This window comes from Bos mutus, chromosome 18, assembly GCF_027580195.1.
Source record: "Bos mutus isolate GX-2022 chromosome 18, NWIPB_WYAK_1.1, whole genome shotgun sequence".
NCBI lineage: Eukaryota > Metazoa > Chordata > Mammalia > Artiodactyla > Bovidae > Bos > Bos mutus.
This window is the reverse complement of record NC_091634.1, coordinates 17,901,162-17,924,913: the sequence shown is the minus strand read 5'-3', so window position 1 is coordinate 17,924,913 and position 23,752 is coordinate 17,901,162. Positions and strand designations below refer to the sequence as shown.

General features: G+C 43.2%; 1 protein-coding gene and 1 non-coding gene across 3 annotated transcripts in view; both read left to right on the top strand.

The window, feature by feature from the left end:
- The first annotated feature begins 4,281 nt into the window (after positions 1-4,281).
- Positions 4,282-23,752, top strand: part of GARRE1 (granule associated Rac and RHOG effector 1) — an 85,109-nt gene continuing 65,638 nt past the window's right edge. Inside the window, exon 1 of one of the 2 annotated variants that reach the window (XM_070387977.1) lies at positions 4,282-4,407. The gene's annotated coding sequence lies outside the window, so the exon portion shown is untranslated. Of the gene's footprint in view, positions 4,408-12,045; positions 12,131-23,752 lie in introns of those variants that run through there. The other variant, XM_070387976.1, reaches the window with a different exon arrangement.
- On the top strand, positions 7,480-7,552 carry TRNAC-GCA (transfer RNA cysteine (anticodon GCA)). Its single transcript has one exon. It is a non-coding gene; the product is annotated as a tRNA-Cys (tRNA).

Genomic DNA, 23,752 nt, shown 5'->3' with positions numbered 1-23,752 from the left:
GAGGAGGCATCTCAGGTCAAGGCCAAGGCGCATCTCTGGCCCATCTCACTGACGCAGTGCTCTTCAGCCACTTGAGGGGCTCCTGACATCCTGTTCTGCTCACTCCTCCCAGAGAACAACTTCTGAAGCTCTCTTCCCTTCCACGGGGTCTGGCTCCAACTCTACCTCTAAATCAATACACAGGAGGGCGAGTGGATTCAGGGAGAGGTCTTGTTTCCTGGCCTGGGCCTTTTTGACTTCCTGAGTGGCAAACTCCAGTGTTTGTCTGGTGGTCTCTGAGGCACCCATCCCCCTGTGCACGCTGAGGCTCTAACCACAGACCTCTCTGCAGAGCTGGAGGATCACACCTTTGGTCCCCAAGGATGTGGGGGCTCCAGGAGGGTCTAGCCTCCACCTCTAGACTTGTGGGCTCCATCCTCCTTTCTTGGCACTCTGCTGCAACGGAGCTTGGGAATAAAGAGGTGACATGAAGCGACTCTTGAGATTCCCTCGGATAGCAAGGAGATCAAACCTGTCAATCCTAAAGGAAATTGACCCTGAATGTTCATTGGAAGGATGGATGCTGAAGCTGAAGCTCCAGTACTTTGGCCACCTGAAGTGAAAGACGACTCACTGGAAAAAACCTGGATGCTGGGAAAGGTTGAAGGCAAAACGAGAAGGGGGTGGCAGAGGATGAGGTGGTTAGATACTATAGCATTACTGACTCAAAGGACATGAATTTGAGCAAACTCCAGAAGACAGTGAAGGACAGATGAGCCTGGCATGTTGCAGTCCACAAGGTCACAAAAAGTGGGACATAGTAACTGAACGATAACAACAATGAAGTGATAAATGTCTCAAACCTGTGTGGTGGGTCCATGAATGAAGTGATAAATGTCTCAAACCTGTGTGGTGGGTCCATGGGTTTTTTTTCCCTTTCTCTCTATATCTGTGTGTGTTGGACGAATGAAAGTAAGTATCATACCCTCTAGGAGGTATGTATGATAGATAGGTGTGCTCACAAAGCAGACTTGATATTTCCACAATACAAAATGTCTTCAGGTAAGCCTGGGAGATCCAAGATAGTCTGATGCTCAGAGCACCCCAGAGGCCACCAAAGGATCCCCACGATTGGTAGTGTCCATACTAAATACCAATAAGAAATGTAGGCATGGCTGAATGGGTCTCTGGAAATTCCTGGCCCAGGACTGAAGTCTAGAGAAAGGCCCAGATGGTGCCAGGCATGAGTGGTTTCCAGGCTATTACTCTGGGACCGCGAGTGAAGTGAGAAACAGTGGTTGGGTGTGTGGGTCAGAGCTTACCAGAGGAGCCCCTTTGAAGCCCCATCCAGTATTTACCAGGTGCCTTTAGGCATAACCACTGGAGGCTTTGGGGGTCTGTAATAGAAGTTAGGAGGAAAATGGGAGCTAGGAGAACGTTCAAGCAAGAAATAGGCTTATCCTGAGACTGCAGGGGCCACATTTGGCTCACTCAGAAGCCAGGCACCAGTGGGACTTCCCTGGTGGTCCAGTGGTTAAGATCGCTTGCTTCCACTGCAGCCACCGTCATCTCTGACTCCTTTTCCAGCCTACATAGGTGTGGTGACACCAGCACCCAGGGACACTTCCTCCAACTTTGCTGTCCTACATCACATCCCCTCTCCTGTAGCTTGAGTTCCACAGCCCATTATGTCAGTAACACTGGCTCCTCTCTCTGTTACTCAAGACGCAGGTGGATCCTTGTTCGTCTTCTTCACTTTTACCTGAAAACCGCTGGGACAAGTCACTTAAATAGGAAAGAAGGCTCTGTCCACCTGAAATAGACCCTCAGTACAATTTAGAAATTCTACCACCTTTTTCCTTTCTGCTTTCAGACCTTTTTCACTCTCCTCATACCTCTGTCCCCAGGCTCCCCTCACGCTTTACTGCAGACTGAGGTAAGCCCATGGCCAAGCATTTTAGAATTCCTCCAGCCTTTTCAGAACCTCACAAGATGAATCACATCATCTTTCTACTGTATACTCAGCCTCTTTCTGTCAACCAGACTTTTCTCTCTGACACTGATACATGTTTAAGTTTCTCCACCTTAAAAAACAAACCATGGACTTCCTTGGTGGTCCAGTGGTAAAGAATCCATCTGCCAATGCAGGGGACACAGGTTCGATCCCTGGTCCGGGAACATTCCATATGCCATGGGGCAGCTAAGCCCGTGTTCCTCAACTACTAAAGCCCACGCACCCTAGAGCCTGTGCTTTGCAAGAGAAGCCACCACAATGAGAAACCCATATATCACAACTAGAGAGTAGCCCCAGCTCACCACCACAAGAGAAAGCTACATGCAGTGATGAAGACCCAGCACAGCCATAAATAAATAATTTCCTCAATCTACACTCACTTTTAGCTGCATTAGCCCCCTAAGCCCCAGTGACATGTCCAGCTCTCACCTAAGCTCCAGAGTTCCACCTCAACTGCCTACTTGGTGTGTCCTCTTTCACATGATATCATGCTCACAAGGGCACTCATGACCTTTTTACTCTCTTCCTCACTTCCAAATATGGTCTTCAGGAGCTTCCCTGCACTGTTACCACTCCCATGGCTCATCCCAGAGACCCAGGAGAGCTTTAGGATTCCCTCCTCTTTCTGATCCTCCATGTCCAGTTCACCACTGACTGTATTCCCCGTTGACTCTCCCATAGTATGTGAATGACTTTCAAAGTGAGAGTCACACACTCACTAAAGTAAGAAGGCGATCTATTGGAGTAAAGGAAGAAAATATCAGAACTTAAGACTTCTCTTTCAAAACTTTTTATGTATGTTTCATAACATAAGCAGCATATTAGTAGTGTATTACATCTATATAAGTTTTAAGTAAATAAAGCTGCATGATATTCAAATGTTTTCAAGAACAAAAAAATGTGCAGGTCCTGGTCTAAACGAGGATCACCTTTTGCAAAACAAAAAAAAAAAAAAAAAAAGGAAATAGACTTTTTACTGATCTCCACATCCATCCAACTAGCTTGGTAAAATATACATAAAATGCACCATTTTAATCACGTTTAAGTGACCGCTTTGCGGCATTAAGTACATTCACACTGTTGTGCAATCACCACCACATTCATCTGCAGAACTTTCTCGTCTTCCCAACCCACAATTCTGTATCTATTTATTTATTGGCTGCATCATCCAGCATGTGGGATCTTGTTATCCAAATAGGGAATGAACCCGCACCCCTGCATTGGAAGCATGGAGTCAACCCTAACTGGATCATTTAGGGAAGTCCCTCTCTGTACCCATTAATTACAAACTCTGAATGCTTGAATGCTCCCCTCCTCCCAGTCCCTGTCAACTACCATTCTACTCTCTGTCTCTATGAACTTGACTATTCTAGTACCTCATTTAATTGGAATTATAGAATATTTGTCCTTTTGTGATTGGCTTCTTTCACTTAGCATAATGTCTTCAGTTTATCCTTTGGCAGCATGTGTCAGAATTCCCTTCCTTTTAAAGGCTAAATAATAGTCCATTGAATGGATATACCTCATTTTGTTTATCCAGTTCATGCATTGACAGACAGTGGGTTGCTTCCAGCTTTTTGACTTTTATGAATAATGTTGCTATTAACATGGGCATACAAATTTATGTCCACTCTTGCCTCTCCTCTCTAGTCCTTCTCCACAATATAGCCCAAGTAATCCTTTTAAACCCACAAGTATGGCCAAATCACCCCTTGCTCTCAAGTAAAATTTTCTCATCATCTTGGTTTCTTGAACACAAAGCCACTGAAAACACCTGCCGTTACTTCTGCAATAATACCCTTTCCTCCCTGCTTCTTCAACCCTCCCCACCTGAGGACCTTAACTCCTGCTCTTGTCCTGAGGGAAGAATCCTCTGGTCACTCTCCTTCACTAGGTCTGGGGACTCTCTCCTTCCCTCATCAACTTTCCCCTCCTAGCCCTTGTCTCATCTGGCACTGTATCATCAAGCGCATTTATAACAATTATTATGTTTCCATCGCTGGAGAATAAACATATGAGGGAGAGGGCACTATCCAGTTCCTACAGCGCCTGCCAAGGCCAGGCAGCTAATACACGCTCAATTTCTCAGTAATTAATTTTAACAATAAATCTGTGTGGACTCAGCTGACCCCTCCCGCCCGGAGGCCAAGTCACAGTAGAGAAACTGGGTGGCTCTGGCCGCCGGTCCTCGAGCCCACCCTGGCTCTCCCACTTGGAGGTCGGGACGGAGGTGCAGGGCCGCTCGCGTCCCCAGCTCGCGCGGCGAGTTGCGAAAGGAGGGGGTCGGCGCCCAGCCTCTGGGTCCTCAGCCACCCGGCGTCCGCCCGGGGCGGGGGCGGGGCCGGCCCGGAGACGTCACTTCCGGTGTACACAGCCGGTCCGGGCGGTGCGCAGGGGGCCGGGGCGCGTCGCAGGTGAGGAGCGGGCACGAGCAGGCGCTGCCTGGTTCTGGCTGGCGGGCGGGCGGGCTGGCTCACCCACTGCGGGGCGGGAGGGCGGTGGGCCGCTGCCGGGGCTGGCGACTGGATGAGCTCGCGGGGCGTCGCTCCCGCTCGGGGCCTCAGTGTTCAGGGCCGTCGGCTCCCGCCCCTTGCCTGTCCGCTGTGGAGGACGCCGGGCTCAGGGGGAGCTGGCTGGGCGGACGGAAGCCCGGAGAGGCCTCGCGGCTCGTGCTTGGGACTGGGGGCGCGGCAGGGACCCCGCGGATACGGGACATGAGGGGCCGGGAGCTCTCTCTTGGGCGACCGGGGCCGGGGAGGTCGAGCTGGCCCCTTTACCCGCTCCCGGAAACCCCTTCGAGGAGTACGCGGAGGGACCTCGGCCTATGGGTCTCGGGGTCCGCGGGGACTGCCTAGGGACGCGGCCCTCACGCCGCCCTGCGGCTGCCGGTCGGCTGAGCTCACCTTCCCCGCCGGGGCCGGGCCGGGCCGGGCCCCGAGGAACACGATTTTCCGGCCCCGCTGAGCCCGTTGGCGCAGTCGGGCCCGGGGAGGTTGCGCGGGGACCCCGAGAGGGCCGGGGATGAGGATGAAGGATCCAAGCCCGAGGGGCGAGCGTAGGGTCAGGGGTGTGTCTTCCTCCTCTGCTCGGTGCGAGGAAAGAAGCTTGCCTGGTTGGCATGATAAGAATTTTATTTATTCTCCTCACAAATTTTGCCAGATGGAATACTTAGCTTTGAGGGGAGAGGCCCTAATTTGAAAACAGCTTTCAAATTCCGCCCCTCACTCCCATTATAAAAGCAATTCATTCTCCTTTCTTCTCGCTCAAGACTACACAAAGTGTTGTGACAGTACTTTTTAAAGTGACAGTCATCATGTAACCTACCACTCAGTGATAGCCATTGCTAAGATTTTGTTGATACCAATAAATACATGTATTATCACTTTTATGGACTTCATTATACCTTTGTATATCACAATTTAACCAAGTCCTACTAATGAACATGTAAGGTGCTTCCAATTCGTCATGGGATAGATGATTCTGCCACAGGATTTGTCTGATGGTTCTTATAGGATAAGTTAACAAATAAGGTCAAAGGTAACATTCATTTTAAAAATACATAGTATTATTTTTCTTTTGTTGACTCTTGCAAAATTATTCTCCATTCCAGTATTTATAACATACAGCCATCTTTGCTTCTCATTTCATGGTTTTATTTTGTTTTTCTTTTAGCTATTTAATTTACTTAAAATAGAGTTTTGGTTTAAGATATGAAAAATTTCCCAAATACCTTCCCAATTTTATTGAATAAGCTGTGATTGCCATTGTATCATGTTTTACACCGAAAGTTCTAAGTATGTGTTTGTAAAGGACTCCTTACAGACTTGATATTTAGATTTTGTGTATGCTTTTTCAAAATTCCATTCACAGTATCTTTTGTAAAAATTATTTTTCCTTAAAAGTCCTGGGAGTATTTTATGTTTGAATTTTTTTTTTTAATTTTAATTTTTTGACAAAGTTTAGTTACTACTGTTTCATTTGCTTTCTTACTGACAAGATAACAAACTCCATATGAAGAGTTCAGGTTTGTTGTGGCAACTTTTCCGTCTGGCATTTGAGATTCTAATCTTCCTCTATTTTTGCACACGAATACGTAGGTTAGCATTGGAGACCAAGATAGAAAAGTTCTCAGATTCCCTTGGCAAGCCTAGATTTTTCTATCTAAAATTATCCCTGGATTTTTGGAAGACAGCGTGTTTTAAGCATCCTCTTTAAAAATTTTTAAACAAGTTGCACATGATTCAGCTGAAAATTTTGCTAAATGTTTATTCCGTTGCTAATCTGAAGCCTAATATACCAGGAGCTTTTTGTCACGGAAATCTAACAAATCTATAGGAAAATTACTGTTTCTGAGAGTTAGTGGACTGGGACATCACATGAGTTGAGTGTCCACTCTCTTCCCTCCAGTGACTTTCTGCTTAGTGGAAAATGATGACCTTCCAAGGTGGACAGAGAATGTTGGTTTGAATAAGGAATTGCTTTTTTGGAGTTACAGAAAAAGTGAGATCCCATTTTCTCTTAGTATAAGTTCACTGAAAGCCTGGATGTATCAGGGGTTGTGCTTCAAATGTCTTTCTTTATACTGAGTCCATCCTCCTGATGGTCCCTTAATGGATAGACACAGTGGCTGCTGCTATCTCATTTCCCTTGACCATAAGTATGTGGCATGGTGAGCCACACTTTCTTGCTGTTGTGAACCTCCTCTTAGTTGGCCTTCTTGATGCTATCTTAACTTTGTGACTGTGCTTTCTCATTTGTCTTTGCTTCTCTTCTTCCCACATCTGCCTGGGAGCATTTTGTATTTTTGTTGTTGTTCAGTCACTAAGTTGTGTCTGACTCTTTGTGACCCCATGGACCGTAGCACACCAGGCTTCTCTGTCCTTCACGGTCTCCCAGAGTTTGCTCAAATTCTTGTCCATTGAGTCAGTGATGCTATTTAATCATCTCATCCTCTACTGCCCCCTTCTGCTTTTGCCTTCAGTCTTTCCCAGCATCAGGGCCTAGGCATTTTCTAAGGCCTAGCTTAATACCTCTACCTCTGTCCCTTAGCGCACGCTCATTCTCACTCATCCAGTATGTGACTTCTAGGTAGAGACCCATTTCATCCCTTCACCCTGTTTCCACTTGGTGACCCCAACTCAGACTTTGCTGCAAGTAATTTCTTTCTCTCACTCTAACTGACCCCTGCACATGTTCCCGAGGCCATACTTTCTTCAGGTGAGGGAGCCCTTCACTGCTTCCCAAGGTGGCTTGTCCTTTGTGACTCTCAAGTCCTTACCAGTTGACTTATTACAACTCTTCTTTCTTGATTTGGGTTGTATTTGCCATTTGCTTTCTATTCCTTACAGTTTGATGGAAACTTGTACCTTTGCTCTAAGGGACTTCAGACATAATATGATCCTACTCTGAATTAGAAAAGCGAGACCCAGTGAATTTAGTCATGAATTTAGTTAGCTTACATTTACTGAGTATTTACAGCGTAGGCTTCCCTGGTGGCTCAGACGGTAAAGCGTCTGCCTGCAATGCAGGAGACCCAGGTTCGATTCCTGGCTCAGGAAGATCCCCTGGAGAAGGAAATGGCAATCCACTCCAGCACTCTTGCCTGGAAAATCCCGTGGACAGAGGAGCCTGATAAGCTACAGTCCATGGGGTCGCAAAGAGTCAGATACGACTTCGCGACTTCGCTTCACTTCACAGTGTAGGCCAGTTACTGTACTGGAAGATTGGAATAGAGAGCTGGAAGGCATGGCCTAGGTAAGAAAACCAGATAAGCAATTTCATCAAGTATCGCAAGTGCCTAGAAGCAGGAGACAGGTTTTAGAGATCTTGTCTGTCATGTTCACTGCTGCTATCTCCACAGCCTGAAGCACAGTGTTTCCGGAGGGATTATTTGTTGATTGAATCAATGATCATCTGAGATTGAAATCAGAATGAATGTTACATCAATTATCTATAGAAAAAATATAAGGCAAGAAAAGTTTGTAAATGTAGGTTTGAGAATTTCAGGGAAAACTTTCAAGTTCAACGAGAATGACCCAGCTATAACCCTTAGAAGGCATGATTGGAATGTGTTTGTGGCCAAATGCTTAAACTTAATGTTGTATCCTCAGAAAAAAGACTGGGACTCTGGAAGGAGAAGTTTCGGAAGATACCTTTGGAAATTGGGTTGGTGGGTCCAAGAGAAGAATCGACTTACGTGTTTGTAGTACCGTCGGGGGACCCTGGTTGCAGGAGCTGTGTGCAGTCCTCCACTGGGCCTTTGCACTTCCAAACAGATGGATGCATCTCTGTTGATACCTCTAGTGGACTCTAGTGGGAAGAATCTTTCCTTTGCTGCCATGATCCAAAAACCCTTTGATTAGAACATGACTTTACATGGAGATTGCCTGTTGAGAGTGTTCTTCATCCTGACTGTTTGGTCAGATTCTGGTTTGTTTCCCCATCCGAGAAATGGGGTAATAATAACACCTTCCTCTTTGGCCCCCAGTAAGTGCTCAGTATTAGCTCTTGTCAGTATTTATAGAGTTTGTAACTGGCCTTCAGGGCTTCCCTGATAGCTCATTTGGTAAAGAATCTGCCTGCAATGCAGGAGACCCTGGTTCGATTCCTGGTCGGGAAGATCTGGTGCAGATGGGATAGGCTACCCACTCCAGTATTCTTGGACTTCCCTTGTGACTCAGCTGGTAAAGAATCTGCCTGCAGTGTGGAAGACCTGGGTTCGATCCCTGGATTGGAAAGATCCCTGGAGAAGGGAAAGGCTACCCACTCCAGCATTCTGGCCTGGAGAATTCCATGGACTGTATAGTCTGTGGAGTCACAAAGAATTGGATGTGACTGAGCAACTTTGACTTTCACTTCTGTGGTTAATACATCAGTCATCTTTGAGCTTAGATAGCCTGAATCAGTCCCCCTGAACCTACTTGTTCCTTAGTGCACTGACAAAGCTGAGAGCCAGAAGGTGGGAAGTCATGACAGATGTGCTCTTCCCAAACTGCTTATTCAAAGAATTCAGCCACAGTTGTCAAGGAAGACTTCCAGGGGAAGGCTGGTCTTGAGCTGAATACTGTGGGAAGTAGTGAGTTCATCTCCACCAGAAGGGGAGCGGGCTTTTAGGCAGGATCATGACAGCTACAGAGGTGTAGAGCTGAGCAACCTTGAGGTATGTGATTTGAAGGAGATTTAGGGTGAAGGGTGGATAGACCTGAATAGGGGAGTAGAGGGAAATGAGACTGGCAAGTGGGGCCAGCTTTTTGAAGATATAGTTCATAACAGTCTCTAGCTTTTGCATCCGGCGTTGTGTCTATCCCTTAGCCTCACTGTGCCAGCCAGATGTCTTGTGAAGTGCTTTGCATATATTACCTTGTTTGCTCCTCATAATCATCCTGTGATGTAGGTATTTACTGTTAAAGAGAAATGACATGTCAGATATCACCTACAGGATCTCTGCCCCTCAATTCAGCCTGCATGTTGCTATAAGGCTAACCCTTGATATCTGCTATGCACTTAAAAGCCTTTTGTGGCTCCTGTTTCCTAATAAAGTCCAAGGTCACAAGATTTTCTGACTTCATAAAAACATCTTGGGTTAAAGTGTGAAAATATGTATGTCTTAGTATTGAATCAAAACAGCATAGGTGCAGAGTGCATCAAGCATAGAGAAATATCATCTCAGTGAAAAAGGCAAGATGCAAGACAATGTGTATATGTGCCCATTTGTGTAAAAAAAAGAGAGAGAGGGTACTCATGAAACAGATTTCTAAGAGCAGGAAGACAGTTCTCGGATGATAGAAAAGGAACAGTGATTGCCATTGGAATGAGGCTCCAGAAATTGAGGTTGGTAGACTGACCTCGCTTTTTCTTGCATACTCTTTTGTACAATATGATTTTTTCAATGATGTACTTGTATTATCAATTAAAAGTTAATGGGGGGACTTCCCTGGCAGTCCATTGGTTAAGATTTTGTATTTCCACTGTAAGGCTTCCCAGGTGGCTTAGTGGTAGAGAACCCGACTGCCAGTGCAGGAGACACAAGAGATGCGGGTTTGATGCCTAGGTCGAGAAGAGTCCCTGGAGTAGGAAATGGCAACCTATTCCCAGTATTCTTGCCTGAAAAATTCCATGGACAGAGGAGCCTGGCAGGCTGCAGTCCATGGGGCTGCAAAGAATTGGACACAGCTGAGTGACTGAGCATGCACACACGCTTCCAACGTAGAGGGCACAGGTTCTATCCTTGGTCCAAGAACTAAGATCCTACAGGCTGCATGGCACAGCCAAAAGAAAAGAAAAAGGAATTAAAAGCTAAATGTCCGAAAAAAAAAAAAAAAAAAAATGTCCGTTGTACGCAGCAGTCATTTAGAGAGGGAATGTAGCGTAGAGGTTAAGGGCAAGGACTGTATCCAGACTGCTTGAGTTTGCATCCTGCCTCTACTACTTAATTAGTCACTAACCCCTAAGCCTCTCTTTACCTCAATGTACCCTGTCTGAAAAGGGGGAAAGTAATAGTGCCTACCTCCTGGTGTTATAGTGAGGCTTAAAGGAGTTGTTATTTGTGAAGTCCTTAGAACAGTTCCTGACAGGTGTGGGTTTCTGGTGGTGGTGGTCGTGGTGTGGCCCTGTGTTGTGCACCAAAGTGACTGTGAAGATCTGTCCAGTCTGTCTCTGTGTGTCCACAATTCATCTGCAAAGGCTCCGTGGGAACTAAAGGGGCTGGAGATGGTTTCATCGAAACAGTGGATCTTAAATATTGGTAACTTCTAGAAAAAGTGAAAGGACAGACAAGGACACAAAGTGGCTTGTTCTGGGGGTGATATGTGTCTGAGGTGGACTGAGGCAGAGAAATGAGGCAGGAAAGAGCTTTGAGGGAGCCTGAAATTCGGGTATATTAATGCCATGGCCAGTCACTGTTCTTAATATATATAAAATAATGATATGATTTATGATAATGACAGTTTAAGCTTGATGAAATGTGGTAGCTCTACCTTGATCTTTCACATGATTGTGGGGTGTTCTTGTGTAATTTTTTTTAATGAACCCCTTAATGCAGTACATGTGGGTTTGTTCCAGGTTGGTGCTTGTAGTCAGTGCTGCCAGTGGGCATCCTGGATACAGGCCTCTACATTTCCTGAGTCTGTTTCTAGGATTCATTCCTAGATGATGTTGATTTTTTTTTTTAAACTATTTTGACTGAGTTCCTTGTGTCTAGGCCACCATCAGATACATGCTTTTTCAAATTGGTAGTTGCAAAGAATCATAATGTGAAAGATTGATTTTGAGTGTGCAATTAAAGCTAGGTAGGTATTACTGAAAAAAATTCAGATTTTCTTAATTGAAAATGATTTGGGGATTAGGTGCCAGTGAGATGGTCATTATGACTGGCGAACCTAGAAATACCTGAGTCTTCCACTGCCCAACTCCCAGATCCCAGAGGGGGATATGTGTGCCTGAGAACAGGTAGAGGAAGCTGGCTTGGCTCCCAGCCTTGAGAGCTGCAGTCTGGTAACCTAGGCAGGGAGAGGGGAAAGTGGCTTCTCTGACCAGGGACAAGGATCTGTCGTCTTTTTTTTCATTTGTCTGTATTTTTGGCTGCACTGGGTCTTTGTTGCTGTGTGCAGCCTTCTCCAGCTGAGGCGAACTGGGGCTACTCTCTGTTGAGGTGTGATGAGGGCTTCTCGTTGTGGTGCCTTCTCTTGTTACGGAGCATGGGCTCGAGGCTCAGGGGCTCTAGTAGTTGTGGCTTGTGGGCCCTAGAGCACAGGTTCAGTAATTGGTGCTCAGGCTTCATTGTTCCACAGCATGTGCAATCTTCCCGGACTAGGAATTGAACCTTTGTCCCAACACTGACAGGCGGACTTCTGTCCACTGCGCCACCAGGGAAGTCCTCAAGGACCTATCTTGTTCCCCATCTCAAGGTAGGAGAGAAGGCACCTGTGCTTAAGTTGCTTTGTGATGTACTTTATAATGCAAGGTGATTCGTTCCTTAGCACTGCCTCTGTTCTTTCTCTAGTTTGGGGCTGAAAGAGGAGGGAGTGGTCAGCAGGGAAGTGGGAGGGCCTGGTTTCCTTCCCCTCTGGAGAACACAGGGCAGCACCGCTTTCAGTTTCTTGCCAGGACTTTGGGAGTTGAGGCCAGAGCTGCAAGAAGGTAAAAAATATTTTTGAAAGTTATTATAACTATGTGGGGGTGGGGGTGAAGGGGAGTTTGTATTTTTAATGATAGCAGGCCAGAAAGAAGAATTTTTAAAAAAAGATAAAATGCTGCCCTCTGACTGGTCTGTGGCCTGTTTCAAAGCAGTAGCTTCCATTTATTGAGTGCTGTCCTTTATGGACTTAATCCTCACTGAAGTCCTGAAGAAACTGAGGCACAGGAGTTCAGTAATTCGCATAAGATCTTGGGTTAGTAAATATCATTTATTCAGCTGATAGTTACTAAGAGCAGGATTTCATATCTAGGTCAATCTGTCTCCCAAAGCCATAACTGTTTCCATGAAATCTCTCAAGTTGGAGCATCTTACCCCGCAAATTAAGAATATGAGCCACAGCAGTCCTTTTCCTAGGGCTGTCTTGCCTGCTTGGGAAAGAAGTGGGGGTGAGATGAGGAGGAGGCTCCTTGAATGTCCTCACTGCTAAATATTTGACTTGCTGGAATGTTTGTGGAGAAGAATGAGATCCTGAGCTATAACTCTGATTTACTGGGATTTTTTGAGAGACGGGAAGGCTTGCTGGGTGTAAAAACTGGAGGCTTTGTTCCCAGTCCAAAGGATGGAACTTCTATTATATCCATCGATAAAATTTTTCATGGATACCTTAAATTTTCAGAAATTATCCTGAATCTGAAGTGTATTTATCTAAAATTTATATAGTTCCACTCTGTAGTAAGAGAAATAGTTTCCATATTACAGTTTGATTTACACATTTGTACGTAAGCTTCTTGATAAATACTTGTTTTTCCCCATTGGAGGTTAATTTTGGGTAGGTTCCACAGTGCAAGTTGTTAAGAATGAGTAGCGCTATAGAACTTTAAGTTTTCTTAAATGACTTTCTAATGGATACATAAATTTGGAAACTTTGGACTAGACTTAACCAGAGCTGAGTAGATCAAAGCCTTTTCGTGTTCTAACACACTGAAACAAAAACTGAAGGTTTTTAATAGGTCTAGGTTAAAAAAATATATTTTTTAACAAATCGGATTTGAAAAATTACATCAGTATTTTGTAACTTTTAATTTAATGATTTGCTTTAAAGTTATCGTCTCTCCTTGATTTATGCTCGAATTTCCATCAGCAGGGTAGTTTGTTGTAATGAATGTCTTCATAGTGCTTGGGTGCATTTTAATTGGTTCAAGACCATTTCAGTTTGTAGATTAAAAACTTTGTTTCCCTGAGTAAACTTTTTCAGATGTTTAGGAGCCAACTTTGTTCACCTTTTGGAAATGGTGGGGTAGTTTTTTACAGATAAGCCTCTTAGCAAGACTCTGACTTCCCCTTGCGCACCACCCCCCCACCCCCCGCCCCATTTCCTTTTCTTTTGGAGATTTCTGTTCAACAGAGATTTTTTTTTTTTTTTTTGACTCAGAGCATTTCTCTAATACAATTCAAAAGTTCTAATATTTGTTTGTTTCTTTGGTCCTACCTCGCGGCTCACAGGGACCCGCACCATGGGCAGTGGCAGCAGAGTCCTCACTGCTGGACCGCCAGGGTCCTGGCCTGTTTTGTTTTTAACCTGTGTTATTCTGAAGCTAAATTTCAACTCTGTTGCCTTTGTGGTTAGAAAATTTGTTTTTTCTGCTGTAACTGAAATTATCAGTTATTTGTAGATTACTGAGTATAAAAGCTTTTTGACAATCTGCTAATGCTAACTTGCTTTGTTATTATGGAGGAATGTCGTATTTTGTGATGATAAATTGTTTTAGAGCAGGTGTCAGCACAAGGGGCAGTCAGGTGTCAGCCCGTGGAAGCAGTGTTACGCCATTAGACCAGAATCCCCTTGACACCAGCACTGTTAACCTGTGCATCCTAGGTGCCTAGAGTATTCAGGCACAACTTACAGGGTTGAGCCGTGCTAGAGGACACAGGTGTAGAAGTATCTTTAACTACGACAGATTCTAGCTATGATTAGAAATTTTTAGAATTCTATGAATAGAATTTTTATTTAATAAAGTTTTTTCTGTCTGCTTGAGTTTTCATACCTCAATATGATTTTAATATTTTTTTGTTTTGGCTGCTCCAAGCTGCGTATTTAGTAGGGTTTTTTCCTGTCTACTAGCGTTTTCATACCTCAGTATAGGAAAGCTTGGACTGCAGATTTTGTCAACAAGTCAGTTATTTCGTAACTTTTTGTTTTGTTTTGGCTGTACAAAGCTGTATATTTAGTAGGTTTTTTTTCCTGTTTACTTGAGTTTTCATACAGGAAAGCATGGGCTTTAGATTTTGTCAACCAGTCAGTTATTTAGTAACTTTTTGTTTTATTTTGTTTTGGTTTCACCACTGGGCATGCAGTATCTTAGTGCCCCAACCAAGGATCTAGAACCAGTGCTCCCTGCAGTAGAAGCACAGAGCCTTAACCACTGGGCCACCAAGGAAGTCCCTGTCTTAATAGCAGTTTTAGTAGCCACTTCTTGACCAGGAAAAATATAGTTTAATCTTGGCATCCTTAAAAATTTTTTCATTGACTTTTTTTTAAAACTCTGATATAACTGTAATGTTTCAGGAGTTGTCGCACAATTCTTTAAACTACCATGGGTTATATTCCTTGGAAACTTTCTGTATAAACTAGAGCCCAGTTTTGCATGTAATTTTCTTTGGGAGCAGTCTCCCGGGCACAGAAGTAGTCTGGACTTGGTGGACCCCTAAGTGTCACTTCCTTTCCCCTGGTGTTGGCTCTCCATGTCTCCCTTTCCGTTTCCATGTTTTAATGATACCCTCCCTGCTCAGTGATTTGTGTTCAGGAAGCTAGGCAGTGATTACTTTTGTTTCTGCTTTGTGAATTTCCTCCCCCACTTCCTATTTTTACTGAGCAACTACAGGAAGTGAGGCGTCTCCTGGCTGGCAGCTGCTAAGTCCTGATTTTAGGTGGCAGAGAGCAAGGCTTTAGGGCTTTAAAAAAAAAAAATTAGTTAATTTATTTATATTTATTTATGCTTATTCTTTGACCATACCACATGGCATGTGGAACTTCCCTGACCAGGAGTTGAAACTGTGTTCCCTGCAGTGGAAGCACGGAGTCTTAACCCCTGGACCATCAGGGAAGTCCAAGGCTTTAGGGCTTTAAAAAAAAAAAAAAAGAAAGCATTTTCTTTATTTTTTTAAGCTTGTTTTTTGGCCGAATCTTGAGGCATGCGGAATCTTAGTTCCCAGACCAGGGATCTAACCTGCATCCCCTGCAGTGGAAGTGCAGAGTCTTGACCACTAGATCGCCAGAGAAGTCCCTTAAAGCATGTTCCACCTTTGTCCGCAGGAATCATAGAAACACACTCTTATGATTGGGTGATTGGGTTGAGATGACGACATGTCCTCCTCAGCCTGGGGTTGGGGAAAACTGGGTATTCCTCAACTGGAGGGCAGAGCTTTTGGGAAGTGGTTGAGGGTTTTTTCCAGTAGTAACACTGGGACATAGTAGCCCTGTGGAGAAGCAGCTGTTGTGGGTGGACAGTGTGGCAGGAGCCAAGGGTGAGTGGAAGGGACCTGTTGCAAGTGCGGCTGGAGGGGGTGATTCTGGATTGGGGGCAGGGGGCCTCGATTGGCAGGCTTGCAGTGAAGTGAGGAGTCCCATATGCTCTGGGATCTTTGACAAGGCCTCAGCCTCTACAGTGCTCTCCTTCCTCCCAAGTCCCAGCATTTGATTTCTCAACCAGGTATTTAGCATTTACCTGCCTCTCTTCCAGTGATACCTTAAATGTATCTACTGTGGCTTAACTTCTGGGGGAAGTTTGTATCATCTTCCCAGAAAGAAATAACTTATACATTAGGTACCTGAACATGGAAGGACTTTGTTTAGCAGAGTTGCTCAGTAGCAGTACTGTTGACCTTTTGGGTGGATTATTCTTTGTCTTTAGGTGGACAGGGGGCTGTCCTGGGCATTGCAGGATGTTTAGCAGCATTCCTGGCCTTACCCACTAGCACTTTCTCAGTTGTAACAACCAAACAATGTTTCCAGACATTGCAGAATGTCCCCTGGGTGGATGTCTGTGTGTGTGAGTGAGTGAGAGTGTGTTTGTATGTTTGTATGTATAGCCTTGTCTTCACTTGTTGAGAGCCACTATGTTAAAGATTGAGTGCTGACTTACTAAATTTTGTGAAATGGGATAAAATAGAATGTTTGGTCCCTTGGGATTGGAGCTATTAGTTTTATTCCAGTATCTGATATTCTCATGCATTTTTAGCTTGCTACTTAGATTTTGCTATTGTCTATCTATTGTGCTTTCAATAAAAGGTCTTGGGGCCTGAGCATCTGGAGGCTTGGCTTCTAGTCCTCATAGAAGATACTCTTTCTTGGCCTTAAATGCTTGCTCCTAAAGACTAGTTCTTTGGAAGCTGAACAGTGTAAGGGAGAGAGCAAGAGGCATTTAGGATGTAACAGAAACAGTAGCCAACATTTATGCAGTGCTTGTGCAGACCAGGTGACCAGGATTGAACTGTGAACTGTGGTGAGCACAATTGGCAGGATGAATGCTGTAAGAGACTGTAAGGAAAGGGAACAGGATAGGGACCACCTAGGCTAACACATGTAGGGTTGATATCAAGGCAGTAAATATACAGGAGGGAGACCAAGGGATGGAAGGATGACTAGGATCTCTTGTGAGTCTAGTCCCCAGAGCCTTGAATTTGGATCATCAGCAATGGATATGATCTCCTAAAGAGAAACAACTTTTCTCTTTTTTCATCTCTCGGCTCAACTTCCTGCCAGTTCCTGTCAAGAATCCTATAGCATGAAACCATCTCCTAAGGATAATAAACAATGTCTCAGTCTAGATAATTGACAGAGGTAGAGTAATGTAGTGATGGAGAACCCTGCTGCTAGTGGCAGGCCCCCCAGGCACAAATCAGCTCTTTGGGGACTATTTACCTCACCAGTGTAGCAGGACCCCAAAGAACTCACTCAGCTTCTTGTGTTACCTCACAGGGTAATTAGCTAACAAGTGTGAAGTGTGTAGCACAGCGCCTGCTACTTAGTGTCCATTCAGTTAAGGTCAGTTGTTTTTCTTTTACAGTTCTAGTGAATCTAAATGAAATTATGTATCCAAAGCTCTGGGTGTAATGCTTGACACATTGTAGTCACTTAATGATCAGTTTTATTGAGGAGAACTTGGGTAAACATGCCATTTTGTCAGCTTTTTTTTTTTTCTTTTTCAATTGGACTCTCTTATTTAGCACTTAGCTTACTGCCTTTGTGGCTAGCAAGGCTGAACATATGAATGCTGTATAGAAATAGCCATTAAATAAATACTGAGGATGAACTAATTATTCAGCAAATAGCTGTTGAATGTTTATAAGGTGCTTAGCACCCTGGAATGTCTTGAATGCCCTCAGTGATCTTTGTTGGAGGTGGCAGAGAAGCACAGGGGAAGCTGGCAGTTGTGATGCAGTACATCACTCTGCAGCAAAGATGATGCTAAGACAGGGCTGAAAACAGGATGTTATGGTTGCACATGCATTTGCTCCTACCTCAGGCTTTGTCAAGGTCTCTTCCCCAAATGACGTGTCAGACATTCAGGAGGAGTAAAAGTAAGCCGGGAGAGCTTTCCATGCAGAAGGAGCTCAGTGGGTAGATGGTGAGAGGAAAAATGGCACAGGCGCGAACTAGGCAGAAATGGGGTGGGGGAGGTGGGAGAAAGATGGGAAGGTAATGGAGAGCCGTAATCAGTTTTAAGCAGGAGAGTGGCGTGATTAATCACACAGCAACCAGAGAGGAGCAGTCCAGGCATTTGGAAGATCACTCACGAGGCTCCTCTATAATTCAGGCAGGAGATAAAGATAGTTAGAACTTTGGATTGGCAGTGAAAATAGAAAAGACTTGTAAAATGTTAAGAGAACAGAACGAACTTGACTAAATGATTAATTGAATGTAAGTCCAGGTTTCTGGCTTGTTCATGTAAGTTAATAGTGATGCCATTCACCAAGACAGGGAAGGAATATGGAAAGACTGGGGAGAGTTGGTTCTGGACATTTGATTCAAAGACCTGTGCACTAGGCCGTTGAATATTTGGAATATGGAGCACAAGAGAAAGACTGGGGCTCGAGAGATGGATTTGGGGATCCTCCCAGTGAGAATTTGTTGATCTTAGAAACAGACAGGGCATAACAGAGCTCTATGGAACCACAGCATTTCAGCTCTGTCAGTGACTCAGAGAGGTGACTGAGAATGGCCAGAGGGGCAGGAGGAGAGCACAGAGAACTAGCATCTTTGTCTATCACTCATTTTAATGTGACAGCAGAAGGTGAGCCAAAAAAAGAAGAGTCCTAAGGAGAGAGCGAGAGAGACCTAAGAACTGGGTCTTCTGGACATTTTCTCTTGTCTGAATAGATACTTTAAATTTGTGAATGTTGGGAATAAAATTCTTCAAAGCATTTTTCTGGAATGCATTTCTAAATATGGCTTGTGTCATTCTGACTGACCAAAAAAAAAAAAAAAAAAAACCATGGAAATGGTTGGACTTTGAACTTCATGGACAATAACTTCACTTACCTCCCTAATTTCCTGTGAGTGTCCCCACATTATCAAGAGTGGGTATTTAGATTTACATTGTTGTGGACTGGAGAGGACAGAGATTTTTCTGTCTGTTTTCTCTGAAGGAGTTGTTTTTGGAGTCATCATCTTTATTTTAAATAACAGCTTTATTAAAGTGTAAGTTACACACCATCAGTTCACTCACTTAAAGTGTATCATTCAATGATTTTTAGTATATTCATAGTTATTACAACTACCACCACAATTTCAGAATGTTTTCATCACTCCAAAAAGGCTGGAAAAAAAAAAGAAACCCTGTGCTCATTAGCAGTCATTCTTTGTTTTTCCCAGTCACCCTAGCCCTAGGCAACCATTAATCAAACTTTGTGTTTCAATGGATTTGCCTGTTCTGGACACTGCATATTAATGGGATCATGCAATTTGTGAACTTTGTTTCTGGCTTCTTTCACTTAGTGTAATGTTTTTAAGACTCATCCATGCTGTTTTATGTATCAGTACTTCATTTCTGGTTTTTTTTTTTTTTCGGCTGCTTGGCATGGCTGGTGGGATCTTAGTTCCCCAACCAGGGGTTGAAAACCAGGCCCCAGCAGTGAAAGCACCAAAACCCTAACTGCTGGACCACCAGGGAATTCTCATGCTTCGCTCCTTTCTTGCCTGAAGAATATTATTATTCCTTTGTATGGCTATATGCCACTAAGTCGTTACACATTTGGGTTGTTTCTGCTTTTGCACTATTATGAATAATACTGCTCTGGACCTTCATGTACAGGTTTTTGTGTAGACATATGTCTTTCATTTTTCTTGGGTATATACATAGTTGTGGAATTATTTGGTCTTATGGTAATTCTATGTTTAACCTTTTGAGGTACTGCCAGACTGTTTTCCAAAGTGTCTGCACCATTTTATATTCCCACAGATTCTAGTTTCTTCACATCCTTGCCAACACTTGTTTTGATTGTATTTTTATCATAGTCATCCTAGTTGTAAAGTGATATCTCATGGCTTTGATTTGCATTTCCCTGATAGCTAATGATGTTAACCATCTTTCCATTGCTTGTTGGTAATTTGTATATCTTCTTCAAAGGGTTCATCTATTTTTGATCATCAGTTTGGACAAGGTAGATGAAGTTGTAAAACCTGATACTGTAAAAGAACAGATGAACATGTAGAGAAATGAGGGAAAAGCATGCGTGTGTATGTGTGTGGTAAAAGATGCTATAAACAGAAAAAGATGAAGGACGGGCTTCCCAGAGAAATAACTAGCACTCTTTACCCATCTCAGGCATGAGCTTGAGAAACAGGGTGCTTGATGATCCTGTTATTTAGCTGTGACTTTACTTCCAAAGTAAAGCCTCTACCATGGTCTCTACCTTCCGCACATCACTTTGTCTTAAGACTACAGGTGTTGCAACCACTGCCAAGTTTCTGTAGATCTATAGTCTGACAAGTAGAGAGGTTGCCACATGGATTAATAGTTTGGTCTGTATTGAAGTGTGTATCAGAATTTGCTTCCTTCTTAAGTTGAATAATATTCCATTATATGATTATACCACATTTTGTTTATCCATTCATCCATTGATGGACATTTGGCTTGTTTCAGCCTTTTTGCTATTATGCATAATTCTGCTATGAACATTGGTATACAAATATCTGTTTGAGTCCCTGCTTTCAGTTTTTTTCTGTATATACCCAGGAGTAGAATTGTTGGATCATATGGTAATTAGTTATTAATGTACGTTTAATTTTTTGAGGAACTGCCATCCTGTTTTCCAAAGTGACTATACCATTTTACATTTCTACCAGCAATGAATAGGGCTTCAGCTTCTATATCCTTGCCAACATGTTGTTTTCTGTGTTATTTTTTCTTTTTATAATAGTCTTTCTAATGCATATGAACTGGTATTCATTTTGGTTTTGCTTTGCATTTCCCTAATGATTGGTGATGTTGAGTATTCGTTCATGTGTTTATTGATCATTTGTTTATTTCTTTGACAAGTGTCTATTCACGTCCTTTGCCCATTTGACAATTGTTTGCGTGTATGTTTTTGAGTTGTATGAGTTCTTTTTATATTCTGGGTTTTACTTCCTTTTCAGATATATGGTTTACAGATATTTTCTCGCGTTCTTTGGATTATCTTTTTACCCAAAGTTATCTCTGCCAGTTGTGTCCTTTGATGTATAGAAGTTTTAATTTTGATGAAGTAAAATTAGTCTAGTTTTTCTTTTGTTGCCTGTGCTTTTGATGTCATATGCAAGAAATCATTGCCAAGTCCAAACTCATTGGTTTTTATATATTTAGGGAATTTTACTCCAAAAGAGTTTTTCTTTCAATTCTTAGATTCTACCACTTTTGGCCATTAATAGGGCTTAATTTTCAGGTTGACTCTGAATCCTAGGACATGGGCTGGTAGTATTAAATGGGTTCCCTAATTTCTGGCCAGATAAGAATTCCTGGGCTTATCTTTTAGTTTTTGACCCTAGATCTAGAATCAGCGATTCCTTTCTTTAAAAAAAAAATCATTTATTACTTATCTCTGGTTGCATTAGGTCTTCATTGCTGTGCATGGGCTTTTCTCTAGTTGCGGGCCAGTGGGGGCTGCTCTTCATCGGAGTGCACGGGCTTCTCATGCAATGGCTTCTCTTGTGGTGCACAGGCTCTAGGCACATGGGCTTCAGTAGTTGCGGCCCACGGGCCTGGGTGCCCCATGGCATGTGAAATCTTCCCGGACCAGGGATCCAACCTGTGTCCCCTGCGTTGGCATCCACTGTACCACCAGGAAGTCCCAAGAATCAGCCGTTTCTATAAGGAGTTCTCATTCTAGTCGTGGGAGGAAATGGTATTAAGGGAGATAATTGCAACTGGGATATGAATTTGGGTCTTTTCAGTAAAGTAAATGTGTACTTTTTAGAAAGAAAAAGATAAATCATGATTCAAATTTAATAGAAGGATTAAAAGACTTTTATTTCGTTGATTTTATATTTGTCTCTCTTCTCCTTTGTTGACCAGAGAGATACAGTCAAGATCCTGTTTTAATTTGAAATAACCCTTCTCTGTACCACTAATAGGAGTTGGCTGATTCAGTGGCCAGGAGTGAGAAATAAGGAGGAGACCAGGTAGATGAAGCTATTTCCCACTCCTGACTGTTCCTGCTGATTCAAAGCTGGACATTTATCCACATCTTCCTGGAGGAGGGCTCTGCTTCTCCACCTGCCTTTGGCTTTACGTGTTCTGTGAAATGTCTAGCTCTGCTCTGGTTTATCTTGTCGTACAATTTCCTCTGCCTTCCTCTGTGTCTTCTAGAAAGTGATCAGCACTTAAATAGACTGTATCCCTCAGCTGTTCTTATCACTGTTATGTTGATTCCCTTGTGAATATCTTTACTGTTATGTCTTTGGGATTTGAGCAATGTGGGCAGGTAAGTACATGTGCCTGTTTTATTTAGCCTGCCATCTTGAAATGAAGCTACTTTGTGCCATACTGTTTCTGACAATGCGTGCTGAGTGCTGCATGCGTGCTAAGTCACTTCAGTGGTGTCCGACTCTGTGTGACCCTATGGACTGTAGCCTGCCAGGTTTCTCTGTCCATGAGATTCTCCAGGCAAGAATACTGGAGTGGAATGCCATGCCCTCCTCCAGGGGATCTTTCCAACCCGGATATCGAACCTGAGTCTCTTTCGTCTCCTGCACTGGCAGGAGGGTTCTTTATCACAAGTGCCACCTGGGAAGCCCCATTTCTGACAGTAGGACTGTTTTTCACTCTCTTTTTCTCTTAATGGCTTAATGACTGAAATGGATTTTAAATTGTTCTCTGTGTTCACAGATAATAACTCTCACATCATTGAAACGTGACGCCAGCCACCCTAGAATACAGAGATTTCCACTCAGTTAAGGGATTGGATGACTTTATAAGACCTTTCTTGTCAGTAACTTTTTCTCAGACAAGCAGAATAATAAGGCCTACTTATTTTCACTTATTGGAATGATGATAATAGGATCATCAAACATTTAGTGGTTAATAGGTGTCAGACATTATTCTACATGCTTTCTATGTATAAACTCATTTAACTCAGTAACAGTAGTTATGGTTATTATCCCTATTTTACAGACGATGAAACTGAGGCACGGAGAAGTTAAGGAACTTGCCCAAGGTCACATAGCTGGTTAGTGGCAGAGCCAGGATCCCACCCAGTTAGTCTGCCCCAAGGCCACTGTTTTCCACTACATTCTCTGAAGGAAAGCTCTTCAAGTTTTCTCAGGATGACCACTTTTTTTTAATGTTATCAGTTATGGGTATAAGAAAACCCTTTTAAAAAAAATTTGTTTATTTTTAATTGGAGGATTATTGCTGTACAATATTGTTTTGGTTTCTGCCATAAGGAAAACCCTTTTATACTTAGCTTTTGTCTAGTTTCAGCCTGTTCTGTGTTATTGGTTGAATTACAAATTGCTGCTGACTTTGATTACAGAAAGGAATGTTTTAAAAGATGTAGTTAGGTCTGAGTTCAATTTTAATTTATTGAGAGTTTTTGCAGATTATTGTAGTGTTGAAAAGATGTGACATATACTAAAATGTCCTTTCCTACTATGTGTTTGAGAATCTTAGGCAGCATTAAAACTTATGACTACAACACAAATCTTACAAGTCTTGGCTGCAGCTAACTTCTGAGGTCTTTCACAATGCATATTTATTTCCATGTAGCATGAATAGTGGATTCATAAATGGTGAATATTTTCCCAGTGAAAATTCTTTTCAAGAAAATACGGAGCAGAAATGTCCTTAAATGGATTGAACATATTTTAGCCCTTCAGGGAGATAAATAGAGGGGGAAAGCTTTCAAAAACCAGCAAGACAAGCACTGAGAATACTTTAAAAAAGGAAGGGATGTATCCCCATGCTTACATACATGTTTGTGTGCATTTTAAACTTCTTTTGGCTTTACTGGGTCTTTGTTGCTGCACGTGGGCTTTCTCTATTTGTGATGTACAGGGGCTACTCTTTGATACTGTACATGGGTTTTTCATTGCAGTGGCTTCTCTTGTTGTGGAGCACAGGCTCTAGGCTCTCAGGCTTTAGTAGTTG